Raw genomic sequence first — 27313 nt, 5'->3', positions numbered from 1 at the left:
GGCCAGACAAGCTCATCACCTAATAAACCATCTTGTTAGTCTTTAAAGTGCTGCATAATCCTGTCTTTTGTTTCAACAAGACCAGACTAACACGGCTACATCTCTATTGCCTACATTTGGGTAGCTTGAGTCTGAATTCTGATACTGTTCTGTCTCCAGTAACAAAATCTATAGAAAGACTATTCTGTGGACCCTCTACAAGAGGAACTGTGCGGGATTTTTTGCAAAAGTGGATCTCCAGTTTTCTGGAAGTAAATACTACTACTACTACTTACCCCATTCTAGGAATGTTATGAGTATCTGAAAGTGCTTTGCAGACGTTAATGAAATAAGCTTCATAACACTTTCAGAACTCTCAGGTATTATCCCTTATTTTAAAGCTAGACTGATTGAGATGCAGTGGTTAAATAACTTTACAAAAGATAACAAATAGAGACTAGTAGCACCTTAAAGAAACACAAAACATGTTGATGGTATCATGAGCTTTTGTGGGTGCAACCCACTTCTTCAGATGACAGCTTGCACCCACGAAAGCTCATGATACCATCTACATATTTTGTTAGTCTTTAAGGTGCTACTAGTTTATATGTTATTTTTTAAGTTTTTCCTAGGAAGGTATGTCCAAACTACATCTCTCTGCTGACGGAAAGATGCAGATTAGGCACTTCAAAAGTGCAAATGAGCCCGGGATTTAAATATCCCGGGCTTCATTTGCATACTCACGTTCGGGTGCTGTGCCGATCACATTTTTTTGAGAAATACAGGGATCTGCTAAAAAAGCTCCCCGCTGTCGGTATAGCCGCAGCTAGACTTTATTTCCCCTTTCGAAGGGGCGCATGATCGGCACAGCGCCCGAACGTGAGTATGCAAATGAAGCCCGGGGTATTTAAATCCCGGGCTTATTTGCACTTTCGAAGTGCATGATTTGCATCCTTCTATCGGCAGAGGGATGCAGTCTGGACTCAGCTGCTCCTTTGAAGCTTTTATTACACAAGATGTATAGTAGGTCAGTTGCAGTGCTGGGAACAGGCTTTGATCTCCTATACTGGTTCATTTTTTGGTGGTTATTGCTGCATTAGCATGATTCACATCTTAATTTGTGACAGAAACTGTTGCTGTTGAACTGGAACTAGTCCTAAGTTCTGGGTGTATTTATCTGATCCTTCCATTGGGGTTATAGATCAGGAATGGTGAATTTATTCTGCTTGGAAAAATATAAACAGATCAACACTACCATTTGCAAACTTTACTGATACACCATTCATCGATTACATGCCACACAGGTTAGATATTCTCTGATTTCTTCTTCTTCCTTCAAGAAGCCCCTTATTTAGTGGAACTATATTTAGGGGTTGTTTTGAACAGGAAACATTGGCATGTGGTAATTCTTTATTGGTATTGTTTTCCTTCCAATAAGTGTTCCACCACTTCATACGTTCTCCCTTCTATGTTACGTAAATAATGAGAACATATAGACTACAGACTTTTCAGGGAAGTGGCCATTTCTTACTTGTATTGTGAAGTGCCTAATGCACTCTTGACATTGTATAATCAGTATAATAATGTGAGGCCAGTGTATGTGGAGAAACATGGATTACAGAATTTCTGGATATCAATTTTAATGTTTGGCTTTTTTAATCATAAGAAAATAGTGAGATGCAAAGTTACATGCTTGCAAATAATTGCAGTGAAAAGAGAATGTGAGTTTTAATCAGATAATGAATATTAGGCTATAGATTATTTTTGTTCTTTGATTTAAATTGAAATGAAAAACTTGATTATGCGCTCATAAAAAGAAAATAACATTTATTCCCCAACTCATTTTGTTTTTCCAGAGATTTTTTGTCTCTTTCCTGTGTTGTTAATAGAGCTCCATATATTATCTTTTATTTACTTTCTTTGTTGTGCACTAGCATTGTCTGACTTCTTTATTCTGAAAATAGCCAGAACAGAATTCTCACCTTGGGTAGGTTTTCTTATGGAATAAGTAAAGATTTTTATCAGAATCACTCAAATTTGCATTTAAGTGAAGTAGGCCATATTAGGTAACTGAAGACAGTAATGATAAATTCAACATAGAAACTGGGGTATCAGTAACTGTATTACATTCTGGTTGCCTAATTATGCATTAATAGGAGTGTTGCAAGCAAGACATAGGGTTGCCAGGCATCCAGTTTTGAACTGGACAGTCCAGTATTTGAGCTTTCTGTTGGGGAAATAAATTGAGAAAATGTAAATGAGAAAATATAAGTGTCCTATATTTTCTAAATAAGATGTAATGTAGATTGTGATGTAATATCAAGTGTGTCCGGTATTTTTGTTGAAACCATCTGGCAACCATAGCAAGACACAAGAAGTCATTCTTCTGCTCTACTCTGTGCTGATTAGGCCTCAGCTGGAGTATTGTGTCCAGTTTTGGGCACCACATTTCAAGAAAGATGTGGAGAAATTGGAAAAGATACAGAGAAGAGCAACAAGAATGATTAAAGGTCTAGAGAACATGACCCATGAAGGAAGACTGAAAGAACTGGGCTTGTTTAGTTTGGAAAGGAGAAGACTGAGAGGGGACATGATAACAGTTTTTAGGTATCTAAAAGGGTATCACAAGGAGGAGGGAGAAAAAATGTTCTCCTTGGTCTCTGAGGCTAGGACAAGAAGCAAGAGGCTTAAACTGCAGCAAGGGAGGTTTAGGTTGGACATTACGAAAAACTTCCTAACTGTCAGGATGGTTAAACGTTGGAAAAAACTGCCTAGGGAGGTTGTGGAATCTCCATCTCTGGAGATATTTAAGAGCAGATTAGATAGACATTTATCAGGGATGGTCTAGACAGTACTGGGTCCTGCTGTGAGGCTAGGGGACTGTACTCGATGACCTCTCGAGGTCCCTTCCAGATCTAGTGTTCTATGATTCTATGTGCATTCTCTTCACACTGGCTTACATATTGATATGCACTGTATCAATTAACTTGAAGAATTTACAAGTTCATTAAAGTAAGTTGTCATATATTTTCACCCACACTCTGCCTTAGTATTTCAAGGAGAGGTGCAGATTTGAAAGCTATAGCATTATAATTTCAAGTTGTAAATGTTAGAGTTAAAAATGTTAGTATTGTTTGTTTGTCCTGCTCTCTTCATAAAGATATGCTTTGTACTAAGTATCAGAGGGGTAGACGTGTTAGTCTGAATCTGCAAAAGCAGCGAGGAGTCCTGTGGCACCTTATAGACTAACTGAAGTGTAGGAGCATAAGCTTTCGTGGGCAAAGATCCACTTCGTCAGATGCATGTAGTGAAAATTTCCAGAGGCAGGTATAAATATGCAGGCCAGAGTCAGGCTGGAGATGACGAGGTAGATCCAATCAAGGAGGATGAGGCCCACTTCTAGTAGCTGATCTGGAAGTGTGAATTCCAAGAGAGCAGAAGCTGCTTTTGTAGTTAGCAAGCCATTCACAGTCTTTGTTTAAACCAGAGTTGATTGTGTCAAACTTGAAGATGAACTGTAGCTCAGCAGTTTCTCTTTGAAGTCTGGTCCTGAAGTTTTTTTGCTGCAGGATGGCTACCTTTAGATCTGCAATTGTGTGTCCAGGAAGATTGAAGTGTTCCCCTACAGGTTTTTGTATGTTGCCATTCCTAATATCAGATTTGTGTCCATTGATTCTTTTACGTGGGGACTGTCCAGTTTGGCCGATGTATATAGCAGTGGGGCATTGTTGGCACATGATGGCATATATTATGTTAGTAGATGTGCAGGAGAATGTACCAGTGACAGTATGGCTGATCTGGTTAGGTCCTGTGATGGTGTTGCTGGTGTATATATGTGGGCAGAGTTGGCACCGAGGTTTGTTGCAAGGATTGGTTCCTGAGTTCGAGTTATTATGGTGCGGTGTGTAGTTGCTCGTGAGAATATGCTTCAGGTTGGCTGGTTGTCTGTGGGCAAGGCCTGGCCTACCTCCCAAGGCCTGTGAAAGCGAGGGATCATTGTCCAGGATGGGTTGAAGATCACTAATGATGTGTTGGAGAGGTTTTAGCTGAGGACTGTAGGTGATGGCCAGTGGTGTTCTGTTGGTTTCTTTCTTGGGCTTGTCCGGTAGCAGGAGGCTTTTGGGTACACATCTGGCTCTGTCAATCTGTCTCCTCACTTCCTCGTGTGGGTATCATAGTTTACAGAATGCTTGTTGAAGATCTTCTAGGTGTAGGTCTCTGTCTGAGGGGTTGGAGCATATGCGGTTGTACCTCAGTGCTTGGCTGTAAACAATGGATCGTGTGGTGTGTCCGGGATGGAAGCTGGAGGCATGCAGGTAAGCATAGTGGTCGGTAGGCTTTCGGTATAGGGTGGTATTGATGTGACCGTCACTTATTTGCACCGTGGTGTCCAGGAAATGGACCTCCCGTGTAGACTGGTCCATGCTGAGGTTGATGGTGGGGTGGAAGCTGTTGAAATCATGGTGAAATTCTTCCAGAAGATGTCATCGATGTAGCGTAGGTAGAGAAGGGGTGTAAGTGGACGAGAGCTGAGGAAGCGTTGTTCCAGGTCAGCCATAAAAATGTTGGCGTATCGTGGGGCCATGCGGGTGCCCATAGCAGTGCCACTGGTCTGGAGATATATATTATCACCAAATCTGAAATAGTTGTGTATGAGGATAAATTCACAGAGTTCAGCCACCAGTTGTGCTGTGGCATCATCAGGGATACTGTTCCTGACAGCTTGTACTCCATCTGCGTGAAGGATGTTTGTGTAGAGAGCCTCTACATCCATGGTGGCTAGGATGGTGTTTTCTGGAAGATCACCAATGCGTTGTAGTTTTCTCAGGAAATCCGTAGTGTCACCGAGGTAACTGGGAGTGCTGGTGGCGTAGGGTCTGAGTAGAGTCCACATAGCCAGACAGTCCTTCAGTGAGGGTGCCAATGCCCGAGATCATGGGGCGTCCGGGATTTCCAGGTTTGTGGATCTTGGGTAATAGAACAACCCTGGTCGGGGCTCTAAGGGCGTGTCGATTTGTTCCTGTGCTTGTGTAGGGAGTGTCCTGAGCAGTCCCTACGTAAAAGAATCAATGGACACAAATCTGATATTAGGAATGGCAACATACAAAAACCTGTAGGGGAACACTTCAATCTTCCTGGATACACAATTGCAGATCTAAAAGTAGCCATCCTGCAGCAAAAAAACTTCAGGACCAGACTTCAAAGAAACTGCTGAGCTATAGTTCATCTTCAAGTTTGACACAATCAACTCTGGATTAAACAAAGACTGTGAATGGCTTGCTAACTACAAAAGCAGCTTCTGCTCTCTTGGAATTCACACCTCCAGATCAGCTACTAGAAGTGGGCCTCATCCTCCTTGACTGGATCCACCTCGTCATCTCCAGCCTGACTCTGGCCTGCATATTTATACCTGCCTCTGGAAATTTCCACTACCTGCATCTGACGAAGTGGGTCTTTGCCCACGAAAGCTTATGCTCCTACACTTCAGTTAGTCTATAAGGTGCCACAGGACTCCTTGCCGCTTTTGTTTTGTATTAAAACTGTTGCCAGTAACATCTGTATTTTGACTTGATTTCTTCAGTGTGTGTGTGTGTAAATAAAATGTGTTTGCTTGTCTCCATTTGAGGATTTTTTTTTGCACCTGGATTTATATGTGGCCGTGTCCAGACTCAGGGGTTTTTTCGGGAAAAGTAGCCTTTTCCCGAAAAAACTTCCCCTGCGTCCAGACTCAAGCCGCGTTCTTTCGAAATTATTTCGAAAGAACGCGGCTTTTCTTTCGAAATTATTTCGAAAGAACGCGGCTTTTCTTTCGATGGCGGTAAACCTCATTTCACGAGGAAGAACGCCTTCCTTCGAAAGTTCCTCTTTCGAAAGAAGGCGTTCTTCAATGTAAAGAGGCCGTCTTCGAAAGAGAGCATCCAGACTCGCTGGGTGCTCTCTTTCGAAAAAGCGGATTTCTCTTTCGAAAGATCCGCCTGCAGTCTAGACGCGATCTTTTGAAAGAGGCTCTTTCGAAAGATGCTTTCGAAAGAGCCTCTTTCGAAAGAAGCCTGCAGTCGAGACATAGCCTGTATGTGGTACTGGCGTATGTACTTATCAACCACAGGGACACTTCATTGAAATTATTCATGGCACTTCTTGAGGTGCAGAAATTGAAACATAACAGAGTCTCTTTTCCCATGCTTTTCTGGCAATCTCCTTCTGAAATATGCCCCATTTGTTTTTCTTTTCTGGGTTGAATCTCCTAACTGGGAGAAAAGAATTAGTTATTACGTGTATAACAGGAAATCTGGCATTTCCTCACTTACAGGTGCTTCACTTTTCAAGCTAAATGTTATTTTAACGTAAGCTTTTTGTATATTAAATAGTTGTCATTATTTATAAAGCCTTTTGATTCCTCATGCCACTGATAATAATTCAGAAGGATTTCTCCAGACCCAACAATGGTTCTCTTGAAATTGAAGCTGCTTTTGGCACTTAATACAAAGAAGCTGGTGGGACTCAATAATAGTCTCTTTTGAATAAAATTAGTAATAAGATTTAGTTAATCTTTGTAGACATAAACTGTAAAAGACAGATGTACTAATTAAATGCACCAGTTAGAATTATATGGTTGTAATAAATTGTTAGTGTGGGGACTCAATTTGCATACCTATCAAGAGAATTAGATGTAGAGGCCTCCTGGTGACCATAGCTAATTTAATTGTAATTACTGACTGATAGGAATCCTGCCAATCAATTGTCTAATCAATAAAATCCCAGTATGATGGAATTTCTCAGCTGTGTTCTAGGAATGTAAAAGATTAAACCCCTTAGGGGCTGAAGTACCTCCCTGCCTGCTGCGGGAGTGGGAGCCCTGCGGGTTGGGAGCTGCTCCAGCTCAGCTGGAACGGTCCCCCACCCAAATCTTGCTTAGTCAGTTAACTGGTTAAACTAATAACCTAACTTTTAACCATTTAACTGATTAACCAGGATTATACATCCCTACTTTGTACCCAGTTCTGACTCTGGTACATAATCTTACGGAATGGTGCAAGTGTGGGCACTTGCACTGGTGGTTCCCAATGCTCCAAATCAGTAGATCTTTCTAGAGCAGGTTGGAAATTCATGTAAAGAGGAAAGGCATGTTCTACTGAGTACAGGAAACAGATGTCCAGTGGAAAGTCTATGTGGGATGCCAAATGTCAGAACATACAAGTTATGCAGAAGTGCATTGGGTCAGGATGTGGTATGAGGAATCCTGCAAGGAACATTTTGCTTCAAGCAGGAAATATTAAATGTTGATTTAATAGGTTGTAATGAATAATCACGGCCTCAGCATGGTTACAGAGTATTGCGAAGCTGGAAGTTCTGACCACTTGTGACACAAAAATCATTGGTATTTTGTAGTTAGAGTCAGGGTGCTGGCTTTAGTGTTCTGGCTACATTCTAGGTTGGTATTTGAAATTTAGATAGAAAATATCACCTGTGTACTCTTCACTTCCAGCCCCATGCCCTGTAATGTTGTTGTCTGTGATTAATCAGTTGTTGCATTTCACCCAGAAGTGGCTACATTTCACTGTTGGTTGAAGTGACCCCTGTTTAAATTCTAAATCATGATGGGGTGTGAAGCACTATAGATATAAAAGATTATCATTATCCCCAAAGCCTCTCTCTTTACCATTTGGATTTTGTGTTCCCTTTGTCTGCATATCAATTACTTCCTGCATTTGCATTACCCATTGTAATTGATAGTGTGATTCCTAAATAATGCTTAGATGCTGATTATAACTGTGACAGAACTTCCTTTGAAAAAGCTTTGAGCTTACTCATCAGAGTGGATGACTCAGCCCCCAGTAGCATATTATATAAAGCCCCTGCTTCAAACAAATTCTGTTGTGCTTGCAAAAGAAGCCTTTTGATTTGAATATGTTGATTGTTCAAACCCAAATTAACCTCCTGATAATATTTTGTTTGTATTTATCCTATATACAAATAAAAAATGTAATTATTACATATACATAATTAGATTCCCTTACCCAGGGAATATTAAACTATAGACCCTGGTCTGCAATGTATGGCTTGTGAGCCAAATATGGCTCACTAGGGAGCCAGTTATGGCTCTTTTGTAGCTCCAGTTCGCCCCCCTCCCCAGCAGGGAGCCAGTGCTGGTGCTCAAGTCTTACTGCTCATACTGCTGTTTTCCTTCCCTCAGCTGGGGGGACAGCTTCACAGGGGCGCACTTCCTGGAGGCTTCTCCTTTGCTCCCACTATCCAAAAATCCAGCAAATGGGAGCAGTAGGAGGGTGTGTAGATGGTTCCTGCGATGCGGTGTGAAAGCAAGTAAGCCCTCCCACACCCCCAGATGCCCAGACCCCTTACCCCCCCACTGAGACCCAGCACCCCCATACCTGTCACCTCCAGTTGAGACCCTACATCACTAGCCCCTCACTCAGCCGCCTGCTGAGACCCAGCACCCCACCCCTCACTCAGCCCCCCCCAACCTCACACTTCTAGCCCGCTCCTGCCTGCCTACCCCCAGCCCACTCCTGCTCCCTCCCATGCTCCTGCCCCATCCTCTTGTCCAGACACCCTACTCCCAGCTTGTTCCTGCGCCCTACTGACCAACCAGACCTCACACCCTTACCCCCTCCTACACCTCACCTCCCACCCAGATCCTGCACTCCCACCCGTATCCCATTCACAGGCACCCCTGTCCGACACACACAACCCCTCATTTTTGCCCCCACCCCGGAGCCTAGGGGGGCCCACAAAATCCAGTAACTCTGTAACCCCAGAAGAGTAAATCTGTCTGGAGGCCTTGGACCTCAGTCCTCCCTGCCCTTCCCTCCACTATGGGGCTGAAGCACCAGGAGGGTGCGGTGTTTCAGTTGGTGGCTACATCAGAGAGGGTTGGGGGTTTTTTGGAAGGGTTTTTTTTGCTTCTCATTTGTGTGGTCCCCAGCTGATTTTTCTGTGGGTCAGTGGCCTCTAACCCAAGAAAGGTTCCCCACTTCTGCCATAAATAAAGACAATGTTGAAACCTTTTGTGTTGGATATAGTATTTTACTTTATTTAAAAAGGAAACCTAGCTAACAAGCCCCTAATTGGGGCCTACCCCCTATCTGGCTGCAGCGTCATAACACTCCTGCACCCCCCCCCACACCAGCCCTGAGCCCATCATACACCTGAACACCCTGCCCTCAGCCTCTTACACCTCCACGTCCCCAAACTCCACCCCACATCTCCAGCCCCGTCATAACACTCCTGCACCCCCACACACCCAGCCTTCAGCCCCTCATACACACTAAGCCAGACTCCTGCACCCCCATATCCTCAGCCCTCTGTCATGAGATTGACAGAAGATAGCCTGAATGCACGCATGAAGCTGGATTTGACCAGTTATGATGTAAACTTCAAAGAAATGTGTGAAAAGATGCAGTAGCAGAAGTCCCATTAGCTAGTCTGCGAGTACGATGTTTCATTTATGCTATTATATCATCATGTCAATTATCAATAATATTAAGTTGTATATTTTCAGTCATGCAAATGGGTATTCTTATACAGCTCTTTGTTTACCACTTGTTCTGATTTTTGATGTAGTTTGGCTCTTTGGTTTGAAAAGGTTGCCAGTCCCTGCATGTAGACTGAATGGACCCATGCTTAAGAAACAAAGGGACAGAAGGAATACAGATGCCTTCAGTGTTATTTCAGTTCTAATTTTTATTGACTTAAAACTTGCTCTCTGATCCCTGGAGTATCAGGTTCAGTAGGTTCCACTGATGGCTATCTGATCCCTTGCGACTTTTTCTAATTAATTTTTTATTATATCTGGATTTTGCCTGTTTGTATGCTGAGATGTCTGTATTAGAAATACCTTGTTTATAATCTTACAGGGTTTATTGTGGAGCAACATTACTAGCTATAAAAGGGTACAGCTCTTCCTGTCAATTGACCTCAGAATAGTCAATGGAGCATATGAGTGTAGATTGGTCTTAAAAATGTGTTCCAAAACATTTACAAGATGTTTCAAAATACTAGGTAATCCACTATAGCTTTCAGCATGGAAGAGAAGCCACAGTGTGTAACGTATACTGCAGACTTGTTTGAAATCCTTAGCTTCTTCAGAATCCATCCATATAAACGTTGTGCATAAAAGAGCTATTTATAGATGCTCACTGCAGGCAAGCTAAATGATGCTGTGGGTTTTGAAGGCTCAGACCATGCTTAACAAACAAAACATCTCTCATATTGCTTTTTTCAAACTTTCTCATTCAGTGGCTGGCTAGCTGGATAAAATTCAGATTATAAGGAATTGAACACAAAGAGGGTATGGGCAATAACTACAGAGTGAGTTGTGTCATTTTAGCTTGCTTGGCAACTGGTCTGTCTATTATTACTTGTTTTTCCCAGTCAAACACCTGATGGTTGGGAATTCCAGACTCCTCACACCTGGATTTAACTATCATAAAGTGTTTTTTAAAATCTGCTTCTTCCCCTTTGCTTTTTAACCTCTTTCTTTTCCTCATCAAAAAATGAAAACATTGCAGCAATTCCTGTTTTAAATATATCATAGGAAATGGAAGGTGAAATATAAAAGGAGAATGTTTAGGTTTATTTTGTGGTAAACCTATCATTCTATTTTGCTTGGCACTCAAGCATGAATGCGTACTAATCATTGTTTGGCATTATTCCCATCACATCATGTTTGACCCAGTGTAGCAAATTTCACATTAATATATTCCCACAAGACAATAGGATGATGATGGGGTCCCACAAGTTTTTGTCTGTGAACAGGTTGACAGAGGCATGCTTGCCCAATACTCAATCAAGTCCCTCATCTCTGGGATGCATCCCTTATAAACAGCATCACCTCAGTACTAAGTCTGCTATACTGCAACAGAATTGTAACTTGCATCATCACACTTTCTCTTTCAATATTACATGAAGAATCCTTTTTAAAGGCATAACACATATGTGTATAGTGTTAGAGAGGGAGTAGAGGGAGTTGGGATTCCTAGGTTCTGTTTCCATCTCTCTCACTGAATGTGACCTGGGATGAGTTGCTAGTGTACATCTACAATTCCTCACAAAGGATATGGGGGAGGGGGAAAGCAAGTGTGTGATGCTTAATTCTGTAAAATACTTTGAGATACTTAGCTAAAAGATGAAATAGACATGCTAAGCAGCAGCATGTGGGGATGGGACAGGCGGCACCACAGAAATGGTGCTGGGGGGAACCAGCTTTTAAGCCAGCTCCCCCCAGCACCAGCTCCTGCTCCCCCCCGCCTTTCTGCCTCTGATACAAAAGCAGCAAGGAAGGGGGAAATGCAAGTAGCTGACTAGATTAACCAATAAGCCAAGGCTTATCCATTAGTCTACTGGTCAACTACTTGCTTACGTCCCTAGTGAAGGTAGTTACATGACATAGTATGGTGCAGTTTCTCTCTCTCTCTGCCTTTAGTAATCAGACTTGTGCTTGCTGCATAACCTTGACATGCAATAAAGACACTCAAATGAATGGTCCTTCTTGGTTAACTTTAGTTGGATAGACCATGTTTGTGTAGTAGATCTTTCTAGATAGAAATATTAAGAGAAAATGTAAAGGAAAGCAGTTTTGACCAGAGGGTACAAAACAAGTTAATCAATGGAATGAGCGTTATTGTCTCACCCTAAAAAATTGCTAGGTAAAAGCTGCCTGCATTAATAAATGCTGCTGCAACATGAACACTTTTAGAAAATATTTCATCAGTAAAATATGGTGAGAAGGGAAATCATCATATTCAGGAAGCCTAAGCTGCTGTTTTTAAACTCTGCCCTGGACATTTTCTGTGTTGGTTGATTTGCGCATGTGTAAATATCTCCAGAACAGAAAGATGGTTTTCTCATCAGATTTAGAAGACATTTCAGTGTCCTGGATGGACAAAATCAATAATTTCTAAAGAAAAACATATACCGCGTAAATAAAATTTGGAGCTAATGTTGGCTCCTATTCAGATTTAAAATTAAATTAGTTTTTTTGATAAGGTAATAGATTGAAGGATAGATTCCTTTATTTGCTAATGGAGCTATTATAAAGATATTGAATCATACTAGCTTTCATATTGACTGAGGACCAAGCAGAGAGAAATCAATAAAACACTCTTTAACTTCCTGAGCTTTAAACTTAGCTTTAAAATAGTTCCCAGTAAAGTAGGGCAACTAGCCATGAGAAGATTGTTGTGGGCATTTGTTTTCCATAGAGAAAGATGGCACTTGGGCAACAGTGCATGCATATACATAGTTTTCATTATCCTTTGGAATGGGGTGATACAAACTAGGTAATGATAATTTTGTATTTGGAATGCTGGTAAGATTTTGTTACAGGACACACAAATCATTCCAAAGTTTAAAAAATTGTGCAGAGATGACAGGGAGTGATAGCTCAGTGGTTTGAGCATTCACCTGCTAAACCCAAAGTTGCAAGAGCAATCCTTGAGAGAGACCAGTTAGGGATCTGGGGCAAATCTGTCAGGGATGGTACTTGGTCTTGCTGTGGAGAGCAGAGGACTGGACTTGTGACCTCTGGTCCCTTCCAGTTTGATGATATGGTATGTCTCCATTTATTATTATTATATAAGACACAAGTTACCAACAGGATAGTGCCTTATGAAAAATTAAAAGGGTCAGAACTTTTGTCCCTATAAAATCAAAAGATAAGGGTGGTTTGGATCCAGATCCTATTTTAACTGAGCTTCCAATATTTGAAATTATGATTCCAGTTTTCACTCTCTCTTCTTAATACATAGCAATTACCCATTCAGCAGTAGGGTAAGCATCACATAACTGCCAATCAGAGAAGTGAGTATTTCTGCATTGTACTTGGGAATTGACTGTTAATTATATTTAAATCGTAGGTTGAGTAAGTAATTACTATATCATACTATGGCCCAGTAAAACCTATATAATCAGAATCTCTTTAAATATTAGAAATGTACATCTGTCTGTCTGTGACAGTTTGTGAGTCTGTTTGTTCAAGAACTTCTCTTAAACAATAAGAACTAGAACCACCAAGTTTGGTTTCCAACTTCCTCCTAACCTAACTTAAAGCACTTTCACACCCCTCCCACCCCAGTCTCTTACCCTGCCCCCCCCATCCTCAAGGCCCTGCCCCTAACTTCTGCACCTCCCACACTGCCAGCCCTCTGACATGAAGGACCCAGTGTTGTATTTGTTTTCTAATTTGTAACATTTAAGTCTTATTTTACAAAGAGCGAGTTATTACGTCAGAAACCATTCTTTCTTCCCCTCCTCTACTGTCCAGTGAGAGAGGGAACTATGGGCCCAATTTTACAAAAGGGGAGACCAAGTTAAAGTGAGTTTGATTACCTCTGTAACTTGTAGAAAACTGAGACAGATTATTGGAACTGAAAAGTTGTAGATTCCATTCTTGTGATCAAACTACTAGACTTTACCTTTCTCTGTATTGCAGAATTACTTTTGTTTTAATATGAGAATCGGCCATACTGGGTCAGACCAATGGTCCATCCAGCCTGCTATCCTGTCTTGCTGACAGTGACCAATACCAGATATCCCAGAGGGAAGGAATATAACAAGTAATCCTCATGTGATCCCTCCCCTGTCACCCACCTTCAGAGAAATGCAGACTAGGGACACCATTCCTACCATCCTGGCTAATAGCTATTGATGGACCTAACCTCCATGAATTTATCTAGCTCTTTTTTGAACACTGTTAAAGTCCTAGCCTTCACCACATCCTCTGGCAAGGAGTTCCACAGGTTCACTGTGCGCTGAGTGAAGAAAAACTTCCTTTTGTTTGTTTTAAACCTTCTGCCTATTAATTTCATTTGGTGATCCCTAGTTCTTATATTATGGGAATAAGTAAATAACTTTTCCTTATTCACTTTTTCCACACCAGTCATGATTTTATATTTCTCTATTGTATCCCTCCTTGGTCTCCTCTTTTCTAAACTGAAAAGTCCAAGTCTTTCTTCACATGGGACCCTTTCCAAGCCCCTAATAATTTTTGTTGTCCTTTTCTGAACCTTAAACCCTAGATCCAAATAGCTCCTAACTTTTGTAACTTTGGATTCAAATGTAAACTTTACAGATAGGGCTTATTTATTTAATGAAGAAAACTGTCATATTATTGCCTCTAAAGTTCATGCTGGTTCACTCTCAGATCCTCAAAGATGCATTTTGGATTTTGAGGCTTATGTTCTATACGGTGGGCCTATTTTTAGCAGTTTATAAGCATGTATTAATGTAAATGGTGTCATGTTTCGGGATGAGAAGAGATAAATAATTTCATATCTCTAAAATTACCCTACTTGCAGAATGATTTAGGAGGATGAAGTAGAAAGAGGGTTCAGAGAAAAAAAATACAGAAAACATTCTGTTGCATAAAGCAGCTCTGGTGATGCTGTTTTATGTAACTTGTTTTCTTTGTGGTTCACATCCCTTTAACATGAATCATTAATGTCTATAATGGACCACAAATTGTAAAATTGAGATAAATGGTTTGTGATCAGTCGAACAACTTGTTTTCATAAAACACAGAGGCTATGTGTACAGTGGTGGGTTCTTGCGCAAGAGTTCCTGCGCAAGAACTCTTGCACAAGAACATGTCCACATGGCTATGTGCTTTTGCACAAGAGCATCCATGGCAGTGTGGACGCTCTCTTGCGTAAGAAAGCTCTGATGGCCATTTTAGCCATAGGGCTTTCTTGCGCAAGAAACCCCTGACACGCGTCCACACTGCTCTTTTGTGCAAGAGCTCTTGTGCAAGAGGGCTTACACTTTTAGAAAAGAGCATAGCTCTTGAGCAAGAAGCCCTCTCTTCCCACGCTTTACTGTAAATCTTCTTGCACAAGAACAGGCGGGCTGTGTGGATGCTCTGCAGGTTCTTGCGCAAGAACTCGCATGTGTAGACATAGCCAGAGAGTTTAGCAACCTTCTTCACTGCCCTTCATGTCTCCACAACCTTTTTGTGGGCAAAACTACTTTTTCTCCACTCATCTGAGGAAGTGGGTTTTGCCCACGAAAGCTTATGATACTCTTTTATCTATCTTATCTATCTATGTTTGTCTCTAAGGGTGTATCTAGACCACGCTAGACTTTCAAAAGAGATTATGCAAATAAAGGAGCAACATCGCCTCCTAAAAAACCTTCAGCCTCAACATAAAGCAAAGATAGCCATACCACTTGTTGAAGCTATCTTTGAGGCCACTGCAGAAATATGGCAAACTCTGGCTTCTGCTCCACCAACTAGTAAAAGAGCAGACAAAATATTTTGTACCACTTAAGAGGATGGAACTCCTTTTTACCCATCTCCAACCGAACTCTCTGCTGGTGGATGCAGCACATCAGAGATCAAAAACCCCTCAATACAGAAACACTTCTGGCAAGGACACAAAGCGATTGGACTTACTTGGTAGAAAGGTCTATACCTCCGCAATGCTCATGCTCCGCATAGTGAACTACACAGCACACCTTTCCAACCACATTTTTGACAATTTTACAAAACTTATACCCCTACTAGATCATCTGCTGGAAGCGAAGTGGCCCATACTTAAATCCATGGTCCAAGAAGTCTACACATCAGCCTGAACCTCCCTACAGATAGCCATGGATGTTGCGGACACAGCAGCGAGATCTACCGCCACAGCGGTAGTGTTGCGACGAGCAACCTACCTCCAATCTGCCGCAGTCCACAAGGAACTCCAGACCAAAGTCGAGGATTTGCCCTTTGACAGAGATAAGTTGTTTTCCGAAAAAAAATGACAGTATACTACACACCTCCAAAGACTTGCAGACAATGCTACGGACACTGGGGATGTATACCCCTCCTTATTGGCACTGGCGTTACCCTCCATACCAGAGACGTTATGACTATCCTTATGTCTGACAACAATGGCAGAATCAGCAGAGGACCCTAGATCACCAACAGAATAGACAAAGACCATAGAGGCGTTGAAACCAGGGGAATCGCAACCAGCCCCCAATGAATACCAAACAACAGGTTTGACACCTCGGTCGAGGGTACGCAGATGAATGCAGATGCCGGCATAAGTCACCACGGTCACCATTATCATTACCGCCTGAGGCCCTTTTACCATCAGTGGGCCTCAATTACCACAGACAGATGGGTGTTAGAAATAATCCAATCAGGATACTCCATACCCTTTCTCGACATTCCCCTTGCTCCCTCCCCACCCCATCCCTCTTTAGGGACCCATCTCACAAAACCCTGCTATGCACCTAAGTCGATCACCTCCTCTCCACTGGTGCAATAGAACCAGTCCCAACACAGTTCATAGGCAGAGGATTCTACTCCCATTATTTCCTCACTCAGAAGAAGTCGGACGGATGGTGACCGATATTAGACCTATGGAACTTGAACAAGTTCTTGTGGAAACAACGTTTCAAAATGGTGACCCTTGCTTTGATAATACCTGCATTGGACCAACACGACTGGTTTGCAGCTCTCGACCTCCAGGATGCATATTTTCACATCACAATCCACCCTGCGCACAGACGATTTTTACGATTCATAGTCGAAACAAGCCACTTTCAATACAGAGTCCTTCCCCCTTTGGCCTTTCCACCGCCCCCAGGGTATACTAAAAAATCCTGGTGGTCGTAGTAGCACACCTCCGTCGGCAAGGGATTATCATATTCCCCTATTTAGATGATTGCCTCCTAAAAGGTCATTCTCATTCCAATGTTCTTGACATGCTCAAAGTCACCATATGAACCTTTTGCGCCCTCGGACTTCTCATAAACAACCAAAAGTCCATTTTTCAACTGACTGAGCAGTTAGAATTCATCGGCACACATCTAGATACCACCACAGCAAGAGCATACTTACCTGTTCAGAAATTCCAGGCCATCCAGGACCTCATAGCAGTTGTTCGAGGCAGTCCATCTATCCAGATACTTACCACCCTAAAGCTCATGGGCTACATGGCGGCCACAATTTGTCGTCCACTAAGCAAGATTACACCTTCGCAGCCTTCAATATTGGTTAGCAGCCGTATACAATCTCACGAAACACGACCTTCACAGGTCAGTAACGGTTCCACCTTCTGTTATCCAATCACTCCAGTGGTGGACAAACCACGCGGACCTTCTTACTGGTGTGCTTTTTCATGCACAACAACCATCTCGTCACATATCAACAGATGCCTCCCTTCTGGGCTGAGGAGCACAAATGGGTGACATTTCAATCCAAGGCCGCTGGTTATGTTCCGAGACACGGCGCCATATAAATCTCTTGGAGCTTCATGCAATCTTTAATGCATGCAAATCTTTCCTGAATCACATCTGCAACACCACCGTGAGGATCCTCACAGACAATGTCACCTCAATGTATTACGTGAACCGCCAAGGTGGCGCTCGCTCGCACTTCCTCTGCACAGAAGTGATTCACTTTTGAAACGGGTACATTTGCCACAGCATAACACCGGTGGCCTTTTACTGACCTGGAGTCACCAACATCCAAGCAGGCTTCCTCAGCAGAAATTTTGCACCGGAGCACGAGTGGGAACTACACGTCGGAGTGCTTCATATTCTCTTCCAACAGTGGGGCACTCTCCTAATAGACCTTTTCGCTACACATTAGAATACCAAATGTCAGAAGTATTGCTCCAGAGCCAGACTTGGTCCGAGCTCCCTCGGCGACGTGTCCCTCCTCAACTGGAGCGGACCTCTCCTCTGTGCATTCCCACCTACAGTCCTCATTCCCAAAGTCCTTCAGAAAATAAGAATGGATGGCACCACAGTCATATTAATTGCACCAGAATGGGCTCGGCAGCATTGGTTCCCCTTCCTATGGATCATGTCACCTTGCAGACTGTATCAGTTGCCAAACTTCTGAACCTTCTCACACAGAACTGAGGGACACTACAGCATCCACAAATACATACCTTACGACTCATGGCATAGGTCCTACTTGGTTGAATCCTGCCGAATCCCTCTGCTCTACTCAGGTCCAAGACATACTCATCCACAGTAGATGGCAGACAACGAGGAAGACTTACTTCTCAAAATGGCGCAGATTTGCCTCCTGGTGCACCATCCAGCAACTGCTCCCGCATCTTTACATACCTTTACCTTTAAAGTTAGCTACCAGACTTTTATGTATCTTAACCATGAAACTCACCTTTCTCCTTGCAATTACATCAGCATGCAGAGTTAGCGAGCTATCAGCATAAATGGCAACACCACCATACACCATCTTTAACAAAGACGGAGTAGTCCTAAGACCTCACCCAGCATTTATACCAAAAGTTTCTTCGTCCTTCCATATTAAGGAACCCAACATTTTACCATCTTTCTACCCTAAGCCTCACTCTTCACCACGTGAAATGTCTCTCCACACACTGGACATTCGTAGAACTCTTGCCTTTTATATAGACCATACAAAATGTCTTAGGAAGACTGACCGGCTAATCGTCTCTCTAGCCGACAGAACAAAGGGACAACCGTTATCTTCCCAGCGTATTTCTAAACTTATAACCACATGTATAACACAGTCTTTATGCATCAAAGGGGTTGCCACTCCCAACACAACCCCGAGCACATTCCACATGAGCTGTAGTGTCAACAGCCTTTCTTAAAGGCATTCCTCTAAAAGACATTTGCAGAGCAGCCATATGGTCTTCACATGACACCTTTGTTAAACACTACGCTATCCGACAAAAGTGGCTCTCAGACGCTGCGGTAGCATCAGCGGTGCTCCCATCAGCAGACAAACAGGGACTCCATACCCCACCTTCCGACTCATGAGTGCACTGCTGCTTTTTCATCTATGGTGGAGCACCCACGGGGACCCCACTTGAAGAAGAAAGTGAAGTTACTCACCTTGGTGCAGTAACTGTTGTTCTTCAAGATGGTCCCTGTGGGTGCTCCACTACCCGCCCTCTTCCCCACTTCGGAGTCTGTCTCGTTCCTTTTGTCTCCTATTAACAGATTCCGAGGCGGTCGTGAGGAACTGGCGGGGGCCAGATGGTGCGAGCACAGAAAAGAGCGCAAATGCTGCGGTATGCTGCCGTGCATGCATGGACCAGACTAGTATTGCTACGCAAAAGTCTCTGTTCTGCAGCGCTGGGGCAAGCCCAGCACCTACGGTGGAGCATCCATGGGGCCATCTCGAAGAATGACAGTTATTGCACCAAGATGAGTAACTTTGCTTTTCTTAAATCTGCATCTGACAGAGCTGTTAGAGTTGAGATTATTGAGAACCCCTACCAGTCAGTCTAAAGCTAGATGAAGAGGTTTAGTTCAAACACAGGGAGTTTTTTTGGTTGGCTTGAGTGTTTAACCTGGGATGGAGATACGCACTAGAATAGTGAAAACAGTATTTTAGAAGGTTTTGGGGGTGTGCGTGTGTGTGTGAGAATTTCATCTGTATGAGTTTTCAGCTCTTGCTATACTAAGAAGTGAGTCCTAAGTGAGTCTGTGCTGAGGCCCCAAAATTTGCCTGTTGCTAATATCCTTATAGTAGTATTATCCAACAAGTGATTACAGCACCCAGGCCTGTTGACAGCAATTCTGGGCCCCAGGGCAGAATACTCAATGGACTCCCACACAGGCATAAGCCGTGCTCATGAAGACACAATTCTCCCTGACACTTGGACAGTGCTGTACCTGTGCAAGCCAGTGCCCAGGAAGGAGTCAGCTGCTCTGCTGGGAACACTCTTTCAGCATGGTCAGGGCTTCCACATGCCTGCCCAGTAGGGTTGCCAACTGTCTGATCACACTCCCCCAAAGACCCTTGTCCTGCCCCTTCTCTTGCTGTCCTCTACCCTCACTCACTTTCACCAGGCAGTGGCAAGGGGTTGGGGTGTGAGGTACATGCTCTGGAAAGGAATGTGGGCTCTGGGCTGGGGCAGAGGATTGGGGTAGGAGGTTGGATGGACAGCTTCTGAAAGCAACTGGCACACCTCTTTGGCAGCGGCTCCTACACGGCGGAGCAGGGAGCTCTGCATGCTGCTGTCCTGCAGGCACTGCCTCTGCAGCTCCCATTGGCCGCAGCTCCTGACCAATGGAAGCTGCAGAACTGGCACTTGGGGGAGAGACAGTGTGTGGAAATGCACACTCCCTTGGGGCTACAGGGACATGCTATGCCACTGTCTGCTTCTGGGTGTGGCTGCATGGCTGATGGCAATGCAGGTGGCCAGAAGCCCCCTAGGCCATTTAGGGCCTCTGGGCAATTGCCTTCTTTTCACCCACCTATCAGCAGGCCTGACAGTACCTGAACTCTTAACCGAATCAATTGCTGCTTGCCTTGAGTTCTGTGATTATTCTAATGTTTTCCATTTGATTCTTGAACGTGAATTTCTAGATTTTTTTTCTAAATCAGAAGAAAAGCCTTTTTGACTGAACTCATAGCAGATACATTTGAAGAAGTTACTATAGATACCTCAAAACTTACCTCCTATTATATATATAGTAGCCCAGTGTCTGAGAGTCTGTAATGCCGAAATGCTGGCTGTTCCCTCTGGGGGGTGCTGTTGCCTGAAATGCTGGCTGTTCCCTCTGGGTGGCCCGTGTTGCATGGGGAGTGTGGGGCCCAAACAGCTGCTTGCTCCCCCATGGTGGCCTGGCTGAGTGGCGCAGAAGTCAGCTGAGCACCACGGCGGGAGGAGAAGGAGGGCGGGGTGGTGATATGTGGCATGACAGAGGCTCCAGGACCCACCCCCTGGCTGTGAATGTGTCCACCCCACCCTCCTTCGCCTCTCGCCACGGCGCTTGGCTGACTTCTGCGCTGTTCAGCCAGACTGCTCAGTGGGAGCAAGTGGCGCAAGCAACCGTTTGGGCTCCACGCTCCCCATGCAGCACGAGGAGTGCGGAGCCCAAAAGGCCATTTGGGCTCCGTGGTCCCCCCGAGGGAGAGGCAGGAGGGGGAGGAGAAGAGAAAGAGAGAGAAAAGAGGCAGGAGGCGTAGGAGAGCTGAGAGGGGGGGGGGAGGCAGTAGGAGGAGGACAGAAAAAGAGAGAGACCGGAGGCTCAGGAGAGAAGACTGACATGGAGGAGAGACCTGAAAATCCCGTCTTATGACGGGCTAATTGGCTAGTCAATATATAAGAGGAAACTAAGGGGGGATATGATAGAGGTCTATAAAATCATGACTGGTGTGGAAAAAGTGAATAAGGAAAAGTTATTTACATATTCCCACATTATAAGAACTAGGGGTCACCAAATGAAATTAATAGGCAGTAGGTTTAAAACAAACAGAAGGAAGTTTTTCTTCACTCAGCATACAGGAACTCCTTGCCAGAGGATGTGGTGAAGGTTAGGACTTTAACAGGGTTCAAAAAAGAGCTAGATAGATTCATAGAGGTTAGGTCCATCAATGGCTATTTGCCAGGATGGGTAGGAATGGTGTCCCTAGCCTCCGTTTCTCTAGAGGTGGGTGACCGGAGGGATCACGTGAGGATTTCCTGTTGTGTCCCTTCCCTCTGGGGCATCTGGTATTGGCCACTGTCGGCAGACAGGATACTGAGCTGGATGGACCATTGGTCTGACCCACTATGGCTGTTCTTATATATACTTACGTATGTTCTGAAAACGTTAAGTGGAGTTTTCTAAAACTACCGGGATGGAGTGCTTATTTTTAAACTTCTAAATAGCTGTTAGTCTATCTTAGATAAGTTTCCCTCTACTTATCAGATCTATGTTGAATGACTGTCAGGGATGTTGAGACCTTGTATTATTCTTTACCACCACTTCCAAAAAAACTTGTATCCAATAGCAGCTTGCAAAGGGAAAATTTTGTTCCTCTGAAGGCAATTCTGTTCTGAATTGCTACATGTAACTGACTCATTCAAATGTTTTCCTAGATCACAGCCCCTGTAAATGCTTTGTGAAGGGATAGCAAGAGATATCAGTGTTACAAAAGAGACAGGTTTCCTGCAGTGAGCCTGATACACACTCTGGTGCATCTTATTGCAGTTACTTAACATGTTATTATCTTTCGAGAAATTTGGTGGTGCACTTCTGCACTTTTTAGGTTCCCATGGCTCCTCGCAGCATTAAAATTCTCCCACACTACAGACAGCATTTTTTCTACTGCATTTTCATTTGACAACTCAGCATCTTAAATGTTCTAACTAGAGTTTGGTCCAGTTTCCTTTTTTAAACAGAAGAGAAAAACAAGTTATAACAGGATTTCATGCATTTTCACATCTGAAAGAACTCTTCCCTTACTATCTCTAGAATGTGATAGTGTAATCTGAAAGGTTAGGCTATACTGTGTACAGATACCACTAACATGTCTGAACGTACATTATGGGTATTATAAACTAATCAGAAGTGGTGCAGTGTTTTGTGATGGTTGTATATTTTATCACAGTTTCCTATAGCTGCCACTGCAAAGACAGGTTCATCTTGAATTTGATTAGACAACTGCCTGAAAAGCCTACAGATAGTGGCTGTCTCATCTAGTATATTTTCAGCTTTCCCAAACAGATTTATCAATCATCTTTGCTATCTCACACCGTCACTTCAAATGACTTTGCAAGGAGCTTTGATTATGTAGTCTTTTAAAAGATGTGTTTGTTTTGCTTCTTCCTTACCGTGGTAGCTCAAATCTAGCTCAGCATTTCCCAGTATCAGAAAAACATAGTCCATTTCTTCAGGATCCTCCAGCTTAAACTAAGCATCAGAGCTTTCACCTGCTGTGAAAAGCCACAAGCTGGCACAGTTTAGATCAGTGTGCTAACAAGAGGAAGCTACTGCCCTGAGAGTAGAGAGGAGAATCTACAATGACGTGGGTGCTGGGAATTACATTATATTGCTATGCTTGCAGTACACCAGTAATCCTTTCTGGTTCTACAGACTGCTTATCAGGATGCTCCACCTTCTGAATGCTGTCTGAACCATAGAATCTCAAAGAGAAATAGAAAATTCTTGGCTGGTACACTGCACCTACAGATGCCCTTTAAAACACATTGGAGGGATGTGTAATAGCAGGGGATGATCCCATCCCAAAGTATTCCCTCTACTCTGTTATTACTGCCATTTGTGACAGAGGAGTCTGCAATGACACTGCCTTACATACTTCTCCAAAGAGCTCCCAGACTCTGCAGGAGATACTGCCTGGACATTGGAACATTTTGCAAATACGTTTTGAGACCTGTATGAGTTTTGTACTAGTCTTGAAAAATACAGTTCTTGCAAATACTGTGCAACAGGCTACACTAATGCTAGGATTTCACCAAACTGCATCCCTAGTATTACGTTAGTAAGTGCACAGTTAGCTTCATTCCTATAAAACTTTATAGATGCAATACATTTGTATAGTTCTCACAGGAGTGCTCTGTATGTAGTTCATTTCAGTTCCTGTCCTTGGTCTTACATTCCCGTACTTAACAATATGCAACATTTGATAGATCTTACCCTGTGGTTTAATGGGCTCATTCTGTACCGTAGCATACCAAGAGACATTTTCAGGTAATTCATGGGAGAACTAAAGCAAAGATATTTTCTAATATTTCTATTAAACTCTGCAGTGTGTGGTGTGACTCACTTAGCATTGAGATTTCTGAATGCCACAAGAGTACTTTATACCATTTTCTGCATTATTTGCATCAATAATGTCTCAGTCATTTACACTGGTTTATGAGAGTACAAGCACTCTCCTGAGACTGGTGTCACTTAATCTACATAATTTGACTGTTGGAGGGGGGAGAAGGAAGAGGAGGAAACCCTTGTTTTAATGTTCTTTATTTACTTTCACATTTGTTTTGAGAAGCTTGAGCTTTCAAAAAACCTATTTACTTCAAATATGATGGAAGGATGCAATTGGTTATGCTCATATGTTGGCTGTGCACATCAGAAAGACAAAATGTCCCTTCTGTGGCTTGCCAGTTAGTGTTTCTGGCATGATGTTTGAGAGCAGGGAAAATGGAACAAAAATGTGAAAGATCCATAAATCTTGGCTAGATTGAAAATACCTTCCATTAGAATGATACTTTGCCCTTCAGTAGTGTCTTTATCTAGAAATCTCAAAATGCTTTATAAACTTTTAATTAATCCTCCCCCGGTGCCCAGGAGATACACTAAGTATTATCAGCCTTCTTTAGAAATGATAAAATTGAAGGACTGAAAAGTTATGTGATTTGTCCAAGGTCACATACTGAGTTATTGTCATGGCTAGGAATGAATGAACATGGGAATCCTAACTTCCAACCCTTGTTAAACTTCTGAATCATATTCTCCCTGTTTCAATTTATTTGCCGTAATTTGGTAACTGTCTAGAATTTGGCTACATTTTTTAGTCAGTAGAAAATCCCTGAGATGAGGAGAATCTTTTGGCACAGATGTGAGGCACAAAGCAGCTGCACTACCCCCAAGAATTTAATACATAATTTCTATTCCTGTTCTTTGTACAGGGAGAAGCGAGGCTAGAGAAGGAGTAGCTATTCTGACATAATGTTACAACTAAAATACTAGTCTTTCTGGATGACCATCTTCCTGAGTTAAGTGGCACTGCAAATTCTGTTCATTGTTTCTGATAATGGTACTGAACTTGATTCTGATCTCAGTTACACTGCAGCAAGTCCAGAACAATACCATTTACTTCAGTGGTGTTACTCTGAATTCATCCCGCTGTAATTGGGTTCAAAATCTATTCCAAAGAGGCATTCCCACCTCTTTTTCAGTCTGTTATTCTAGACTTTGTGAGAGAGAAGCAATCCAACTAAGGCCCGGTCACCAGAAGCAGCAGAAATGAAATGTCTGTTGTAATAATCAAGAATGTGCACACCTCCAACTGGTCACTTTGCTGCTTGCAGTGCATAGTCCTAGAAAGGCTCCTTAAGAAGCTTTGTGATGTTACAAATGTCAAAGTCAATTAATTGTGTGGCAGTCTGCTGTGACTGTTAGAACAGAGAATAACCCGTTTATAAAGGAAAGCTGTTCTCAGATTGCTTTCCTCCATCTTGTCTATCAGAATTGATAAACAAGTCAATCTGAGCTCTGTGATGCCTTTTAGACAGTGTTAAATTTGCCTTATACCTATTTTTAGATGAGGATTTTGTATTTGATTTAGCGCACAATTAACTGAGGGGAAGTGTTTGGAAATTCATCACTTGTATGCTATCGACAAAGAGCAGAGGTGTGTGGTAAGCAAGTATCATTATAGTATGTGGGCTGCGTTAAGCCTACTTCAGACTGTTTCTCTCAAACTAAATTGATGGAGGCCCACATTCAAGCTCACTTATTACCTTAGCAGAGTTATCCCAAGATTGTTGAAATGCAACTGTGGGTGTTGCGCAGACACCCACGCTGCCAAAGAATCAGGAAGGATATACTGAAAAACCTCTAATTTGTCTAATAACATCTTTAGTAGCTTTTGTGTAGGTTTGGCATTGTAATGGAAATGTATGCCTTGTTTAGATAAAGAGCTCCACTTTGAGACTGCAGGCATCACGTATGTATTGTGTGGGGACATGTACTGGCAAGCTGGTTGGGAAAGGCTCTGACTGGCCACTTACCTCTATGCATTCTAATACACCTCACTTATAAGTTGCCACCACAGGGTAAAATAATAAAGCCAGTGATTTATGTGTGAATGCTAATGACAGGGTATTTATTTTTCCTTTAAGCAGAGTCCCCACTGGAACAGAGATTTCTAATGTATTTTTGCCCTATCTTGAGGGTCTTAATTGTAGCTTCCATTTTCATAGCTAAGTCCTTAGCTGGATTCTCTATTTGATGTCCATCAGTGCTGCTACTTAACTGTCCAGAGGGATTGTTTGTGAGTCCTCTTCTAAAGCAGAAGTGTGCTCTCTCCAGAGCCTCTTCCACACTGGTACTGCAGGGAAGAAGAGATTAGGCTGGGAAACAAACTCATATTTTGTGCACAGTACCGTAGGGCACTCTGTAAAGCAAAGTCTGTCTGAGAGATTTGTTGTGTTTAAAATACAAAGATAGCATAGGCTTTCCTGCTTTTTTGGAGGTTTGTGTAGGTTCTGCCTAGGCAAAATTATGTTTGTACATTTCTGCTTCAGACTGTCTTCAGATGGAGAGTCTGACATTGTTGCTCGTTTTGATTACATCATTGTTTTGCAATTCCTTTAACTCAGGAGTCATATCCTTGTTTCTCTTTTAACGTGAAAACTGCCTAAAATATGACTGGACCTACAATGCTTTTTGGATGCGTAGGGATTAGTAGAAATGACAAAAATCATCACTCGTGAGCTGAAGACAAACAAGGCTATCTGGAAAATCAACTTCTACATACACTGGAAATAAAGGAAGTCCCAGAGTTTTTCCTTCCTGCTGATTACTGTACATTTCCAGAAGATACTGCTGAATAATAAATAGGATCTAAGCTCTTATGCTGGGAAGAGCCAATCCTAAACTAGTTAATGGTCTCATGCAATCATGCTTCACTAGAGTACATATTGCTGAGGTTTGCAGTAGCTGCATGGGTAAAATGCTCAGCTGCTAGTTCAAGGAATGAGTCTTCTTGATGTAGTCACATCATCATAGCTGTGGTTTTCTGAGTTACTTGGAGAAAGAACTTGCTTCATGACAATATATCCTTTAGGAAACATTGGTATTTATTTTAATCCTATGTTTAAGTAATTTAATGTAAATATTAAAGATTATTTATTAAAATAGATGGAAGATTTAACATTGTGCAAATCTCATATATTCTTATTCTAAATCTACTCTTTGTAATGGTGTTTATCAAACATGGTATCTGGAAAGCATTGTGCTAAAGTGACTTTTCAAAGAGACTAAGCAAAATGGGTTTGACTGATACCTGTTGTGGAATTCAGTCCATGTTAATTAAGCTACCATTGGGCCAATTTAAAACAGCATTGGTTTTCTTTGTTTGGCAGCAGTCCAAATGTGAGTACATCTGAGTATTGCCTTATGCTTCTCAGATCTCAAGAGACATGTTTACCAAAATCCATATTTGGTGGGCATAGCACAGAACTGAGGTCTGGCCATCTCATTCCTGAGTCCATCTAATCCAGTATCTTGTCTTTGACTGCGGTCAGTATCAGATCCTTCAGAAGAAGGTGCAAGAAACTCTATAGTGGACAATGAGGGGATAGTTGCCATAAGGGAATTTATCCCGTCTCTGAGCTTAGTTCCTAATTCTCTGCCATTTTATTTAGATCGTTTCAGGCAATATGTAATTATGATTTTGCAAATCTGAATTTTATTTTAGTTGAAATTATGCACATAATTAAACTCATGAGGAATGCCTCAGGCTTGGATTTCTCAGGTCTGGGTTGGGTGACTTTTCTGGATTGACATTGCCCCTCTAATTATTAGTCAGATAATTCCCTCAACCCTTTAACTCAAAACAGACACTTTATAATGAAAAGAA

General features: G+C 42.5%; 1 protein-coding gene across 1 annotated transcript in view; it reads left to right on the top strand.

The window, feature by feature from the left end:
• Positions 1-27313, top strand: part of PPM1E (protein phosphatase, Mg2+/Mn2+ dependent 1E) — a 137763-nt gene that overhangs the window by 93101 nt on the left and 17349 nt on the right. The gene's annotated exons all lie outside the window — the stretch shown is intronic.

Source organism: Pelodiscus sinensis, chromosome 21 (genome assembly GCF_052426305.1).
Source record: "Pelodiscus sinensis isolate ZL-2025 chromosome 21, ASM5242630v1, whole genome shotgun sequence".
Lineage (NCBI taxonomy): Eukaryota > Metazoa > Chordata > Testudines > Trionychidae > Pelodiscus > Pelodiscus sinensis.
The sequence above is the reverse complement of the archived record's forward strand: the minus strand, read 5'-3'. Positions and strand labels throughout refer to the sequence as shown.